Source organism: Xenopus tropicalis, chromosome 4 (assembly GCF_000004195.4).
Source record: "Xenopus tropicalis strain Nigerian chromosome 4, UCB_Xtro_10.0, whole genome shotgun sequence".
Classification (NCBI taxonomy): domain Eukaryota; kingdom Metazoa; phylum Chordata; class Amphibia; order Anura; family Pipidae; genus Xenopus; species Xenopus tropicalis.
In genome coordinates this window covers 61,762,011-61,777,068 of record NC_030680.2, presented here as the reverse complement: position 1 = coordinate 61,777,068, position 15,058 = coordinate 61,762,011, and positions in this window count along the sequence as shown.

Genomic DNA, 15,058 nt, shown 5'->3' with positions numbered 1-15,058 from the left:
TCTTTTCAGGTGCACGTTCCTCACTGGCCACCTCCCAACAGTCATAAACACAAACCTCACACTAGAACAGCACCAGTTTTCATTTCCAGAAAACTGTCTTTATTCACAATGAAGGACACATTATAGCAATCTGTACAGCAACATCTTGGGCCCAAAATGATCCTTTATTAAGAGATAAGAAGAAGGGGGTGTTTGTCCCATGGGGCTTACAGGGGCAAAGTGTGAGATTAGAGCGTAGCATAGCAACACCCACCCATGTTCTATTCATTCCTATAGGATTTATTTATTTATAGCGCATTTATCAATGGGTTCACCATTTGATAAATATGCTTCTAAAAATCCAGTAGGAATGAATAGAAAGTGGGTGAGTCCTTCTGCGATAAGCTCTAATTTCACACGCTCGTCAAACTGGTTTTAAGGAGCCATGCTGTAAAACTATTACCAAACAATCTGAGGCTTGACACTAACTGCTTTTTAAACAAAAGATTTAATAACTGGCAACACAGACCTTAGCAGAATTGTAAAGGAGCAGACAGAAAACAAGTCCAAATACAGGCAGTGGTCTGGGAAGGTGCCAAGCAAGACACAGTGGAGCAAACAGAAAGTCAGGGCAGGTAAAAGAATAGCAGAATTCAAATATCATGCCAATGGTCAAAACCAGGGAGTCAGAACATGGGGGACAGGGTAGGAGCAGGATCTGACTTAGGGACCACATCAACGAGCTGATGCAGTCCCAGATCCGACTAGATTTTTTAACCTGCCCGATCAAGATCTGGACGATTTCAGGCCAGATATCGGTTGGGCAGGCCCGTCGGTAGTGCCCATACACAGGTCGATTAGCTGCCGAATCAGACTAAGGGACCGATATTGGCAGCTAGAATTGGGCCGTGTATGGGCACCTTTAGAGTATAGGAATTCAGGTCAGGAACTGGAATGGCTTGGTCTCAGCAGAAAGGTTAATGATCCAGCACCAGGGCATGGGAGAGGCAGGCATAGCCCCTAATTTGGCTATTTCCTGCAGCTGGGTCTCAAGTGGTGTCAACCAGGGAATACATAGGCAGAAGTGAAAACTCATTGATGTAAACTGTCAGATCTAAACCATGGTGCTTCATGTGAGGAGCAGCAGCCAGTATACCTCAGGTCTCTGGTTCTAAACCAGGGCATTCCTGACATTTACAGACAACAATAGAAGCATAATAAGTAGTGCAATTTACAGTGGTTGTCACTACATCATAAGCACCAGGAGTCAGATGTTATGAGTGTGCTCCAAGACGTAGTCATGTGCAGTATTTGATCTATTTTTTATATGTAATTTATTGCTTGACAAAGGGCAACATACAAAATAAGATATTAAGCACTTGTATCACATTGTTTATTGCTATAACAGTTAAATGTTTCTTGTCAGTACAAACTGTAGAGTGATAGCAGCCTGAGAGCAGAGAGAGAGTTTTTATAGCCTGTTTAGTGTCAGATTACCTTACATAAGAGAGGATGGTGCAAAGAACAGATTTTACAGAAACAAAATCCCTGCTTAACAGTTGACCATGTCAAAAGGTGGCACTTGTGTTGTCTTGCTGGGTACATTTTTCAAATCAACAGCCGGTCAGTGACCCTTGTGGATCACTCTAACCTGTGCCTTGTCCTGACCTGCGACCCGTTTAGCTTTTTTTCCCAGCAAGTAATTGCAGGACATGCATAAATAGAATAACAAAAAAAGTTTACTTCTCTCGGCTTCTTAACAAATGGCATCCAACTTTTCTAGGAACTCCAAGGCTGTCATTGGAAAGTTAGAGATAGTATTTCAGAACACTGGGAATTTGTATTGGGATTGTTCATGGTTTTTATCGTCATTACATGGAGACGTGTTAAAGCAGGGGCTTATAGGTCTAGTGGCTAGTACGGAAGTATTATACAACTCCCAGCATCCCCTGATTGAGGCAATTAAGCAGCAGTTTGAAGGCTATAGATTTAACATGCATTTTAGAATAACCTTATAAAAAAACATTTGTCATCTTGCCCTATATGATATTCAATTCAGTGTCAGTTTACGGAGCAGTGTTGCATCCCTAACTCTCTTATAGTTAACAACAATTTACACCTAACTGCTGCAGTAAGAACCTTTGTAAGCCAATGTGCTTTCTTTTCCTGGAGCCACTTCTAATTTATAAAAAGGCTCTGCCTACGGCCAAACATTTAAAGGAGACATATAGGCTAAAAGAAAAAAACTGTAAACTTGTAGGTAGTTATGAACAATACATGGTAGTGGTTTCAGTTTGCTCTAAACATTAACAATACCTGTAAAAATTGCTTCTTTAATGGAACTCCCTATAGATCCTCTCAAGTCCCTGTCTGTGTTTCAGATGAGGGGTGGGCATGTCCCAATGGTCCCTACAAGAAGCACAGTAGTAGGGGGATAGCCAATCACAACTCTGCAGTCACACAAGTAACGACATGCTTCAGTTCCCTAGCTACAGTGCAGTTATGCCAAGTGTGTTGAAAATATACCCGCGCTAAAATAAATAAATTCCAAACAATTTTATCAAAGTGTGAATTAATTACTTAGTGATCACTGTGCAGCCATCCTCCAACTAATCCCTAGTGTTACTAAACATTAAATACCCACAGAGTTGGCGCTCACAAAACATTCGTGTATATAAAAATTAATCAGTCAATCTTTATTAAAAATATAACATTAATCCGTGTATCAGAATCAAAAAAGTGCATAAAATAACATTAATTCATTCCCATATAGGATTACACATTGGTTAGAAAGAAGATGGGATTGTACACATAAAAATTGATTGGCAATATCTACGGAAATTCATTAATCAATACAATTATATAAAAATTCATTGATCAGTGTAAATATACCAAAACAGTTTAGTTTATATATAAATTAAGAACTACAATAGAAATCTATGATTTAAAATGATAGAGGCTAAAAGACAATTTATGTAGCATGATCGCTAGCTTAAAAATAATTAGACCATCTATTGTGCTGAGGGCCTCACTCTGCCAGGACTGGATTACACAATCAGCCGTTATATTAAAAAGCTGCAACTAGATAGGAGAGGCGTCGTAGGGAACCAGACCTCAAAAGTGTTCACAGCAATCAGTACTACAGTACCGGCAACTCCCCGGACTACAAATGGGTAAAGTATACCAAGGAGACCTCACGGGGGTTAAGCTAACAACAAACCTCATACAGTTATCCCGGCCGGGAACTTACTTCAGGCACAGAGAGAGGAGCGCACTATCTTTACTTGCCGCTTCGGGCCGATTCGGCAGTGACGTCGCCGAAGCTCAGTTCCTTCAGTACGGATCCTCTCCTGTGTCAAAAAAGGAGGTCCTCCCTCTCTCATTTATACTTCCCCCCTCCCTTGCATTGGTCTAATACATTAACCCTTTTCTAAATAAGGTTCTGATGTAGAGTTAAGGTAAACTGAGCTGCAAAGCACAGTTATGCCAAGTGCCCCCCTACACAGCCTGGAAAAGGAGGCAGCAGGAAGTGGAACAGATGAGCAGGAATTATGGGGTTTTTGGAGAAAATTTCAATAAATCAGCCTGAAACACTACATTTGAAAGCACATTCCTTCTATATTCAGATTGGTGCAATTCATTGGCACAATATTGTTTTCCACCACTTTAATTGCAAAGCATTTTACATGCATATGAATAATAAAGAGTTTCAGCTTACCAAGTACATTTGGACTGTTGTGGGTTTTCCTGAAAGCACTGGTGTGGTCAAATTCTGCATGTCCTATAAGACTTCAGCTGGGCCCAATAATCTTTGGGCTTTCTTCCTTCCCAAATGATATTCTAAGCAAGTCACATCAAGATTTTTTTCTTCTGCATGGGCTTAACATTAAAGGAGGCCATAAAGCTTATTGCTATGGAGGGATATTTGCCTTCAAGGTAATCAAAATCATAAATAGAATTTAGCATGACTTTATATTCAGAGCATATTAGTATTATTGTTATTATTTAATCAGGTACATAACAGCACTAAACGAGAAACTTAAACGAGAAACTAAAAATGCAATAAATAGGCTTTGTCAGACAGAACACTGTAAACCTTATTCTACACTTGTACTGTGCGTTCCTCTGTTGCACTAAGTTGAAAACCCTACAAGAGGCCTCAAGCTTATCTTGCCATGGATCTAACATATTCATATTTATTTCTACAAAGAGTTGACCTTCCAAAAACTTTAGCTGTACTGTGGCTGTGAGATCCAGAGAATTCCTGGCAAGTACATTTGCCTCCCTCATAGTTCCTGTGTAGTTTAAGTTCAGAAAATTCTTTGGGTTCTGTTGGCAGGATAAGGGGCTAGGTAATAGAATGCACTGCATTTAGAGTCTAACCCACCACAATAGTTGCTGTTGCAGATCTAAGTGGCATGAAACAATGTGTTTTGTATTTGGCAAAGCCATTGACTCAGTGCAAGATTGCAATACTATGCCTTTTTGCCTGGGGCTAGAGCTTAACTTTGCCACCGACTATTTTTTCTACATCAGAAATGAACCACAGGCTTATGGACTACTCTTAAATTCTGCCATTACTGGCAGCTGTATAGCACTGCCTTGCATGACTTCACCTCCAAGACTGAAAAACAGGAGTCTTTTTACAAAAGTTTCCTTTTCAACATGATGGCAGATCTCTGGGCATTGCACACAGCCAAACAGTGCTGTCCACGTGCTCACTTATAAAGGTGCAAGTGAGAAAGGAGAAGTGTGAAATAATGAAGTGGGAAAGTCATAAATGGAAAAATTCACAGAATAAAAATAAAAGAATAAAAAAACAAGAATTCAAATTAGCATTTTGCAATGTAATATTGTTTATTAGACTGTATCATTGTGAATATTTATTTCTGCTGCTGACTGTTTACATTCCCCCTATAATGCTGTTTTTATTATTTATAGTAAACCAACATATCTCAAAGAACTTTACAGAGATTATGTACCATTTGCATCAATACCTGCCCCATGGGGGCTTACAATCTAACGTTCCAATCATATTTATAAACACAAATAGAAAAAGAAGAGAGATTTCTGATTTTTCACATTTTTTATCGAAAGGGGCAAATTATTTTCATGGAGAGGAATCTGAAATGAGATTTGAACAATGTTCATAATAATTTTGTTGTAATATAAAAATGTTAAACATTAAAGAAGTTTTTATTTATATTAGCCTTTATTTATATATTATAAACGAGCAGGATCCACGACACACACTTTCTTAGCTTAAAGTGGACCTGTCACCCAGACATAAAAATCTGTATTATAAAAGTCAATTTCAAATTAAACATGAAACCAAAATTCCTTTTTGTATTCTTAAACCCATTATAAAAGCATTTAAAAATCCCAGCTGTCAATCATATTTTGCTTCAGGCATAGAGGCGGAGCAAATAATATGTTTTATTTTCCATTCAGCACTTACCTTCCCCCTCCCTCCTCACCATCTGATTGTGTATTCAGTGCATGGGCATCAGGTCCCTAATTCAGGCACATAAACAAGATTTTGGCATGATGTAAATCTTCCTGCTTGCTGTCCTGAATTCCAGGACTCCAGGAAACATGATTTAAATAATTTATATAATGTAAGTGAAGTTTTATTGCTCAAAAAGCACAATAGAAAAGAATATGGAATTATTTCTTAGGGTGACAGGTCCCCATTAAGGCAGTTTATTTAACACAGGAGTGCCCATTTCAGCATACAAACAGAAATCATAAAAATAAACCCTGCCCTCTGGGTGCTACCTTCACACATTATATGAGTTCTCTCACTAAACTGGGCCCCTTGTGGACTACCAGTAACAAAACACAAAATGGTTGGGTTCACCCCTGTACTCCCAACACTTCTGGGGGAATTGCTCAGCCTCCTGGCTTTCCTCTCAGCTCCTTATACTCATAATCTCTTGGTCACTTGTCAAGTCTCCCTCTGCTCTTTGCAGTGGTAGGAAGCACCCCCAGCCCCTCTGGGAGTCCTAACACAGAGAGGTATCCTTCCTTCCTTTATACACCTTTCTATACAATTAAATACCTTTCCACAGGACAGCCTTCCTGTGGAAAGTAAGCTCCAATATGTGAGCTGGACTTCTGGAATGGATCGCCTGGTCCGCTTGTTCCTTCCAGAACCCTATAGATTCCATGGCCAGATCGCAAAACCCTTTAGACAGAGAAAATATTCTCTGTTTATCAACATCTCCCTTAAAGCCTAAATTCTCACTATGGAGAATTTAAAGGGGAAATTCACATTTGTTTCTCATTTGTTGGGTCACTCTACCACAATATATATAGAACAGGGAGCAAATATACAAGGGTTTAGGTAAACACTGCCTGTGGGGAGCACCCACTGGCTCAGGTCATTGCAATCCTGAGTGGTGCAGAAGGACCTGCATCTCCCTGGTGGATACAGCACTGCCTGTGTATAGCACAGCCATATTTATAAGGAGTGGGCTTTCTCTAGCCACCCCTCATTCAGATGTGCAAGTCAGGGGCATCAGCAGGTGCATGGAACTAAGGAGTACTATCCTTACCACCTGTGGTCACTGTGTGCATGTTGTTCCATCTATAGAAATGAGATCTTACTGGGGTGTTGAATATATTTTTCTAAAATTGTTTTTAGAAATGTTTACAAATCAATCAGTTGTAAGTGAGAAATCACTATAGTTGCCTGTATTGCATATTAACTGTACAGGTATGGGAGCTATTATTCAGAAAGCTGCAAAATTCAGCAATGCTAGCCCTTATAATGTCCTATTTAAACAAACATTTCTTCATTTTTGAATGATTTACTTTTCATCATTGCTAAACTAGCATACATCCTTGCTAATGGCAAAATAAACAAACTGGATATTTTCACCTTAAAAATAACCTTAAAGGCATGGTGCTCCAAGTTATGAAAAACCCCACGCCCCAAGCATTCCAAATAATAGGTCCCATACCTGTGTTTATTTGTTCATTAGATTCTAATAATAGTGAACATGGATGCTGTCATAGGGTAATGCTTGAAGAACTGCACTGCTGCAGAGATGCTACTTCACTTTGAATAGCAATGTATTAGTGTAATACTAATACTCCTGTTGCCTTGGTAGGTACATTATAAGGAGCAATTTGTGTCTGCTGTTGCTATAAATTGTATGGTTTTCCTACGTTTCTCTTACATACATACATTCAACAAATGCCAGACAATGCTTGTTAATCTGTTAATTTTGGTACAAAAATTAGGCTGAAAATGTAATATTTTAATGCAGCATAAGCATTGTTGCTTATCAGGCCAGAAGGCCACCAGGAATTATGCAAGGATTGTTTATTATTTTTGCATCTAACTTCAGTTTGCCCTGCTTATTGCGGCAATGTCTCCACAAAGTAATACATGTCTGAAAACCTTTTTGTCAGCTACTTAGATTGTAAGCTCTACGGGGCAGGGACCTCCTTCTCATTGTGTCTCATACCACATGGCACTTATATATATATATATATTTACTGTATTTATTTATTATATCACTTTCCTCCCTGTGTGTAATTTTGTATTCTGTAAGATTGTACAGCGCTGCGTTCTCTTGTGGCGCTTTATAAATAAAGTTATACATACATACATACATACAAATAAAAAAAATATATTACCATGGATAGCATGGATGAGTCCAAGACTTTTTTTTTCCAATTTAGATTTAGCCAAATCCTTAGTCCTGGTCCTAATCGTAAACCTATCACAAGACTTTAGACCCCGTGACAACTAAAGATGACAATTATATGGTTTGGGATTCAGCCAAATACTAAAATTCTGGATTTGATGCATCCCTACTGAACAGTAATTGTCTGCCCCATAGTAAACCTTCCTTTCTCTACAGCCACCCAACAAGTAGGGGCCCATTCATTAAAGCACGAATTTCGGATTGTTAAAAGCACGATTGGAAAAGTTTCATAGTAACCACGATAATTTCTGATGTGCGTAAACTGCGTGAAAATTTGTGTCATGGTCGTACGAAAATATCCGCAAGTTACGAATTTTTCGAAAACCTTTCTGACTTTGAGACTTCAATGCATGATTTTGGAAGCCTCCCATAGGACTCAATGGCACTCTGCAGCTCCAACCTGGCCCAAGGAAAGTCTCCCATAGGGCTCAATGACACTCTGCAGCTCCAACCCGGCCCAAGGAAAGCCTCCCATAGGGCTCAATGGCACTCTGCAGCTCCAACCCGGCCCAAGGAAAGCCTCCCATAGGACTCAATGGCACTCTGCAGCTCCAACCTGGCCAAAAGATAGTCATGATACCAGAGCTTGAATGAATTCCAAAATGTTCGCACAATATTATTGTGGTCATTAGGAAATGTTCTAAACTTTAGAAAAAATACAAATTTTTCGCAATCGTGGTCATTGTGCTTTAATGAATAAGTCCCATAGTGTTCCTTAGTCTCTTTTATTAAATTAATAATAAGAGGGGATAATTAGAAACTAACCAGATCTTTCTATTTATTTTATAACTTGTACTACACTGTGAAAAACTAACTTGGCTACTATTGGCACCTGCACCTTTTCAGTTATGCACCTATATTTGTAAATTACTCCCCAAGTGTCTGGTGATAGAGATTTCAGCACAGCTTTCCTGATATGATTTAATCTGTTGGAATATTTGGCACACATATTGAAAACACATGCAGGAAACGTTACATAGGCTCCTCTTAAGTACATACAACTTTAAGAGCTTATCTGCCTGCTCTATCTCACCATTGCAAAGACAGGTGAGTGCAGTGAGGGGAGGAAGCACATGTGTGCCACCTTAGGTGGGCAAATGGCTCACTTTGCCTCTGCACATGCAGCAGGACTAGCTCTGAATATCTGCAGTTTAATTGCTATTTAACCGCACTATTATTTTTGCCATTTAAGGAACCTATGATTTCTCACTATGATATTATTATTGTTTTCCTTTATTTATATAGCATGGACACATTCTGCAGATTATACATTAGTTCCTTAGTGAAACCTACAGTCCCTAACACACACTAAAGCCAATTTTATCAGGAGCAAGTTATCCTGCCTGTATGTTTTGGATTGTGGGAGGAAACCGTAGTACCAAACCATAGTAGCCTGAGGAAACCCATATAGACACCAGGGTTAGCTATAAAAGTATAACATAAAAAATATCAATTCCCAGACATGATTTCAAAATGTTATGTATTATTATTACTGTGATATTAGACCTATTACACCATATACTGATATATTGTAGTTTTACTTTAAAAGCCTGACCCACAGTAACATTTGCAAACACTGCAGACTTCTAACTTTCCCAAAAAAATGAAAAAAAAAAAAAAAAACCTCACCAAGAATGACTGTTTAACTACATTTTGAGTTTTGAATTCCCTTGTTTTACAGCCAGGATATTAGATCTCTGATATGAACACACCTCAGGATTTATTGGTCCCACCAGAGTCAGATTTTGTTGATGCCAAAGTTCAGAAAGACAGGCCGTGTCAAAGGTTATCTGCTGTGGGGCAGTATAGGATTGCCAGTATATCCCCTTCCCCCATTTGCACCTTCACCTCCCCTCCTGGTTCATCTGCAATATTCATTAAGGAGCTTTCCTACCTCATGAGAGTGCTTTGTGCCTTTTTAGCACAAAGATTAAATTACTCACCCCTGAGTCTTCTGATACCTCTAAGACTTTATGGGCAGAGTGTTTGAGGGAAAACTCTGTGTATCTGAAGAAAGATTACTGGAATAGTTCCATGTTTTGTCTTGTCACATGGTACTAGCACAAGTGTTGGTGCCTGGAGATCCTGCATTCACTAGGGAGGTTTCATAATGACAGAAGATGTAACTGGAAATGCTCATTTTTGCAATGTTACCTTCTATTTTTTTTTTTACTTTAACATAACTAGCGACTAGTGAATTTTTTCAGCAAGTATGGATTTGCAGCAAATTACGCATTTCTGAGCCATTACACCATCTGTGATTTTTTTTTGTGGAACTTCAGCAAATATTTCCCACCAAAATTTTTTTTTTTCAGAGATAGAAGAGTTGGCAAGATAAATGTGGCTTTAATGCATTTGGAGTAAGAAAAAATGCCAATTGCCGAAAAAGTCAGAAAATGTTGCCAAAAAAATGGCCACGAAAAAAAAACAGCCATTGACTTTAATGCATTTGAATAAGAAAAAACAGCCATTGACTTTAATGCATTTGAATAAGAAAAAACAGCCATTGACTAATGCATTTGGAGTAAGAAAAAAAAGTTGTGCGTAAAAAAATATCACAAGCGTAAATAACTCCATTATGGTTATTAACTTTAATGGGTTTTGTGAATTTTTCAGCAGTTCCACACATCTTTAGCCAAAGCGAAACGGGACAAATTCGCTAATCACTGAACATAACTAGTATTTAATGCAGTATCTTAACAGGGCAAGCTTGCACCTAAAGAATTGGGCTCCGATGTCACTTTGACCCCAAGTGCCAGAAATACCAACATCTAGGCACCAAATATTTTTGCATGCGTCTAACACAGTGCTGTCCAACTGGTGGCCCGCGACCCCCCTCTGTGTGGCCCCCCACCTGTCTGGCTGCTTTGATGGCTTACCTTTGAGTAAACATTACTGAGATTAACTGCCCCCCTGCATGGTTCTCACCTCAGATTCAGGCTGTAATCCCTCTGTATTGTTTAAAAATGTAATCCCCTGTGTTGTTCACACCTTTTAATACCTGCATTGTTCACCCCCTGCAGTGTTCACACCTCAGGCTCAGGCTGTAATCACTCCCATTGTTCACTTCTTCACACCTCAGACATAGGTACTGTAGGCAGAGTATAGCACACACAGGCAGCAAAGGGCAGGCAGAGTATGGCACATACAGCCAGCATAGGGCAGGTAGAGTATGGCACACACAGGCAGCATAGGTCAGGGAGGGTATGGCACACACAGGAAGGGTAGGGCAGGCAGAGTATGGCACACACAGTCAGGGTAGGGCAGGCAGAGTATGACACTCTGCCTGTGTGTGCCATACTCTGCCTTCCCTATGCTGCCTCTGTGTGCCATACTCTGCTTGCCCTATGCTGCTTGTGGGAGGTGAACCTGGCAGGGGTTTGTTGTGGGAGTTTGTTACAGTTGGAAATAGCCATTAAATGGTCCCTAAGGTGTGTAATTATGTACTGGAGGTTGCTCTGCTATCCACAGTGGAGGAGGAGGCATATGGAATTTAAGGGTATATCTTAATATGACATAATTCTTTCACATATGAATGATGGTTGATATCCCCACTTTAAGGACCAAGCATTTGGGATTTTGCTGTGCTACCACCATTGTGATAAAATAGGTGTGGTTTGAAGTGGGTGTGGTTTCAAAAAGGGGAGTGGTCAAAACTGGCTTCCATTAGCAGCCCTCCACCATGTATGCTAGAGAAATTCCGGCCCTCGGCACCGTAGAAGTTGGACAGCACTGGTCTAACACATCACCGAGATTGTAAAGCACATTGCCATCTTGTATTACGCTGGAATCATGGGAAAAAACATGGCAACTTGAACCCAAAATTGTAAACATTTTATCAAACAATTATCAAACAAACACGTCTTTTTTTAGTATATATATTATGATAGAGAATAAAAGAATAAAATAGTTCTTGAACAAGCATAGTATCCAAGGCTATTGTGATACTAATATCTACAGTTAGTATTAGTGGTTGTATTTATAGTTTATGTATGTGAGTGTATAGATTGGTAAGTATAGGTTGTGTGTGCTGGGTTTACTTGGAAGGGTTGGACTTGATGGACCCTGCTATGCAGCTATGTAACTATGTAACTATCAGGAAATAGTGTAAAGCTACCATAACCCAAAGACAATGTTAATTTGACTAAATTAGGTAGGGTACAATATTTTAGGAGCTCTAGAATATATACTGTTTTCTTTAAGATGTATTGGCAATTTTTCAGAATTAAAATAATACGTGTTCCTCTTGCAAAATGTAAGCTATAACACAGTTTCATTTGTATAAGTACTTTAGCAGTCAGAAGTATCAGTTGTCCACTTTCTAATTCATCCATATTTATAGACTGTATTTTATTTAACACATTATGTTAAAAACAGCGTCTGACTTGAGAAGTTAGACCACCTTCTTGGATTTCCTTTCCCTGATTTATTATGAAATAAATGGGAACTTCATTCACTATTATATACCATAACTTCATGATTTTAGTACATTGTATCCATCTGGGGTTTTTTAAATGTTACAATGGTGAGACCAGATGCTTCCGGAATGCCAAGTGGGGAATTCAGCAGCAAGGTGGGCTTAGTGCAGTGAACCTTGCACTTTCTCCTCTTTTAATCTTTCCTTCATATAAATACTCTTTCCCATACCATCTCTGCATGTATGGAGCAAATTTATCAAAAGGTGAACAGACTGTGCACTATAGTTAATTTACGATTGCCCCAACTGCAAATGTGAACAGCACTTAGGGGCATATAACTGACACCTAGGGAAATAGCTGCAAAGTGAAGTTTGCACTGGAATAAAAAGTAGCAAGTACTTCTGCAGTTTATGCTCTCTGTCACTCATGGGTCTGACTGATGGGAAAGCCTACATTTCACTTCTTTATACATAAATGGAGCTCTGAAAGTGCAGCCAGTGCTACATAAAGGAAAGAACCAAGACATTTTAGGGTTCATTTATATCCACAAGTGTAGTTGCAGTCCCCGCAATTTCCCTGCAGTCAGTTGCACATAAAACCACTTTTATTAATGGTACTTGCATCAAAATGTGCTTATTGCACTTATAATTGCACTCAGCGTTGTTCAGTTCTTCCTATCGTTTGTTCTGAACTGAGCACTGCTGTCCCTATTGATGCAGGGGAACCCTAGAGCTGTTCAGGCAGTAGCTCCAGGCACCCTTAGTGCCCTGCATGTATCGCTACAATTTTGTGCCTGGTTTCCTATGAATCACACGTGCAACTGTGTTAACTATGATAAAATTGCTGTAGTCGGAGCACAATTGCGTCATGAGCATTGCCCCTTTGTGACTGCAATAACACCTGGATTCTGGGAAAAAAACACTGCCTAATGAAAAACTATGCAGATTGTGCTTTTCTCACTGCCTTTGCGAACATCCATGAGCTCTTTTGTGGTCAGTGCAAAACAAGGGTGTCATTTTTGCAGTTTGCACCTTCCTTAGTATAAAAAATGAAACCTAACATCTCTATTCAGTGTTATAAGATGTTTAAAGTTATATTTTGGTGAACTGTGTACAACTGAGTGTTCACCCCTTTTAGAAATATGCCTTTTTGTATGCAGTACATCTGTGTGAATGTGGTGTATGTGTTTTAATGATGGTTGCCTTTGTCTTAGTAATGAAAAGGTTAACTGGCAAAAGAGGGCAAAGGAAAAAAGGCAAAGGGAAAAGGTCACTTGGGATATACCCAGCAGTCTGCACGATTTTCATCCGTTTGGCTCTCACCTGTGAAACCCAAGCTGGGGAATGCTGCAGAGTTATTCTTTTACAAAATCAAGATTTATATGGCCATGACAAGTCAAGCAGGGTTTTATGATGTGCATGGCGCCGCTGTTTCTTTCTTTTAACCTATTTGTAACATTTACCCCAGGCCTTTTATCATTCCTGACACCACTCCATCTGTCCCCAGTCATTCAGGAACACAAATACAGTTTCCCTGGGCAGAAGCTTCCTCAGAACATCTAACATCAATTCTCCTTTACTCATTAGAGACTATGCAGTTTTATATGATGTTATATAGTTTTTTTTATTCTGGCACCCAGACAATTAGCTTATACAAAGTATACACTGGAATATATATATATATATATATATATATATATATATATATATATATATATTCATTTATTTGGATATTCACTTAGATTGTAAGCTCTATAGGGCAGGGATCTCTTTCCTACTGTGTCTCATACGACATAGCACTTATTCCCTGTGCATTTATATATATCTTGTCCCCCCTGTGTGTAATTTTGTATATTGTAAGATTGTACAGCACTGCGTACCCTTGTGGCGCTTAATAATTAAGTTATACATACATACATATTTAATGTTTTATTTTTACTATTCCAGTCTAACCAATTTCCTAACCGGATTATTTTGGGGTTTTTTTGTGAAGAAAAATGACATCTTGGATAAAGTAATAACATGTACATTATGCACTACCTGGCTTAGATGGCCAACATTTTAGCCACAAAGTAGAAAAAGGCTGCTGCAGTCAAAACTCCTGTACACCGTAGCACCCAACCCATATGCTATATGAAATTGTGAAAGTATTTTGCTATAGTTCTCACAATGGAAAAAACACCTGTTTGCAGTGTATGTAATAATGTTTGTAAACTAATTCTTTCCACCAAAAAAATTCTACCTTTAAGCTAGATTGAAAAGAATGCATTATACACCTGCAATATGAATTCCCAGTGAGAAATATTACAGTGTAAAATATACACTTTGTTTCTTATTTTTATGATTTTCTTTCCTGTTTCCACTTTTATAATTTTTCCCTGTTCTCAAGAATATCAGATGATATGAAAGTTGCATCAACCTTTGCATGGGCGATTTTTGTTTGATTCCATCCAGCTTAAAAGCTATTTAACATGCTGCCTTGCAGTGCTGGGGTCCTAAATTGAATTCCTCGTCCATCCAGAAACACAAAGGCAGGTTAATTGCCTCCTAATTACACTGACCATAGTGTGTGTGAATGTGGCCTTTAGTACTCCACTGGGGCTGGGACCAATGTGAAGGATCAGTGGTGTAACTAAATGTTACTGGGCCCCACAGCAATGCCATTTTATGGCCCCCAAAATGTCCAGAAGTTTATCAATATGTATTTAAATTGCTCATTAAGTTGGGCATCATGGTGCCCCCTATACCTTCTGGGCCCCCATGCAGCCGCAAGGTCCTCTTGCTCTGTAGTTACAACCCAGTAAATGATGTATAATCCCTGTGAAAGCACTGAAGAAATGGGTTGGCACTATATAAATACCAGGGAATAAATAAATAATTTTAACAAAAGGATACAGAAATATACAAAAAAAAGACCTGGCAAACTAGAATAATTATATATCTT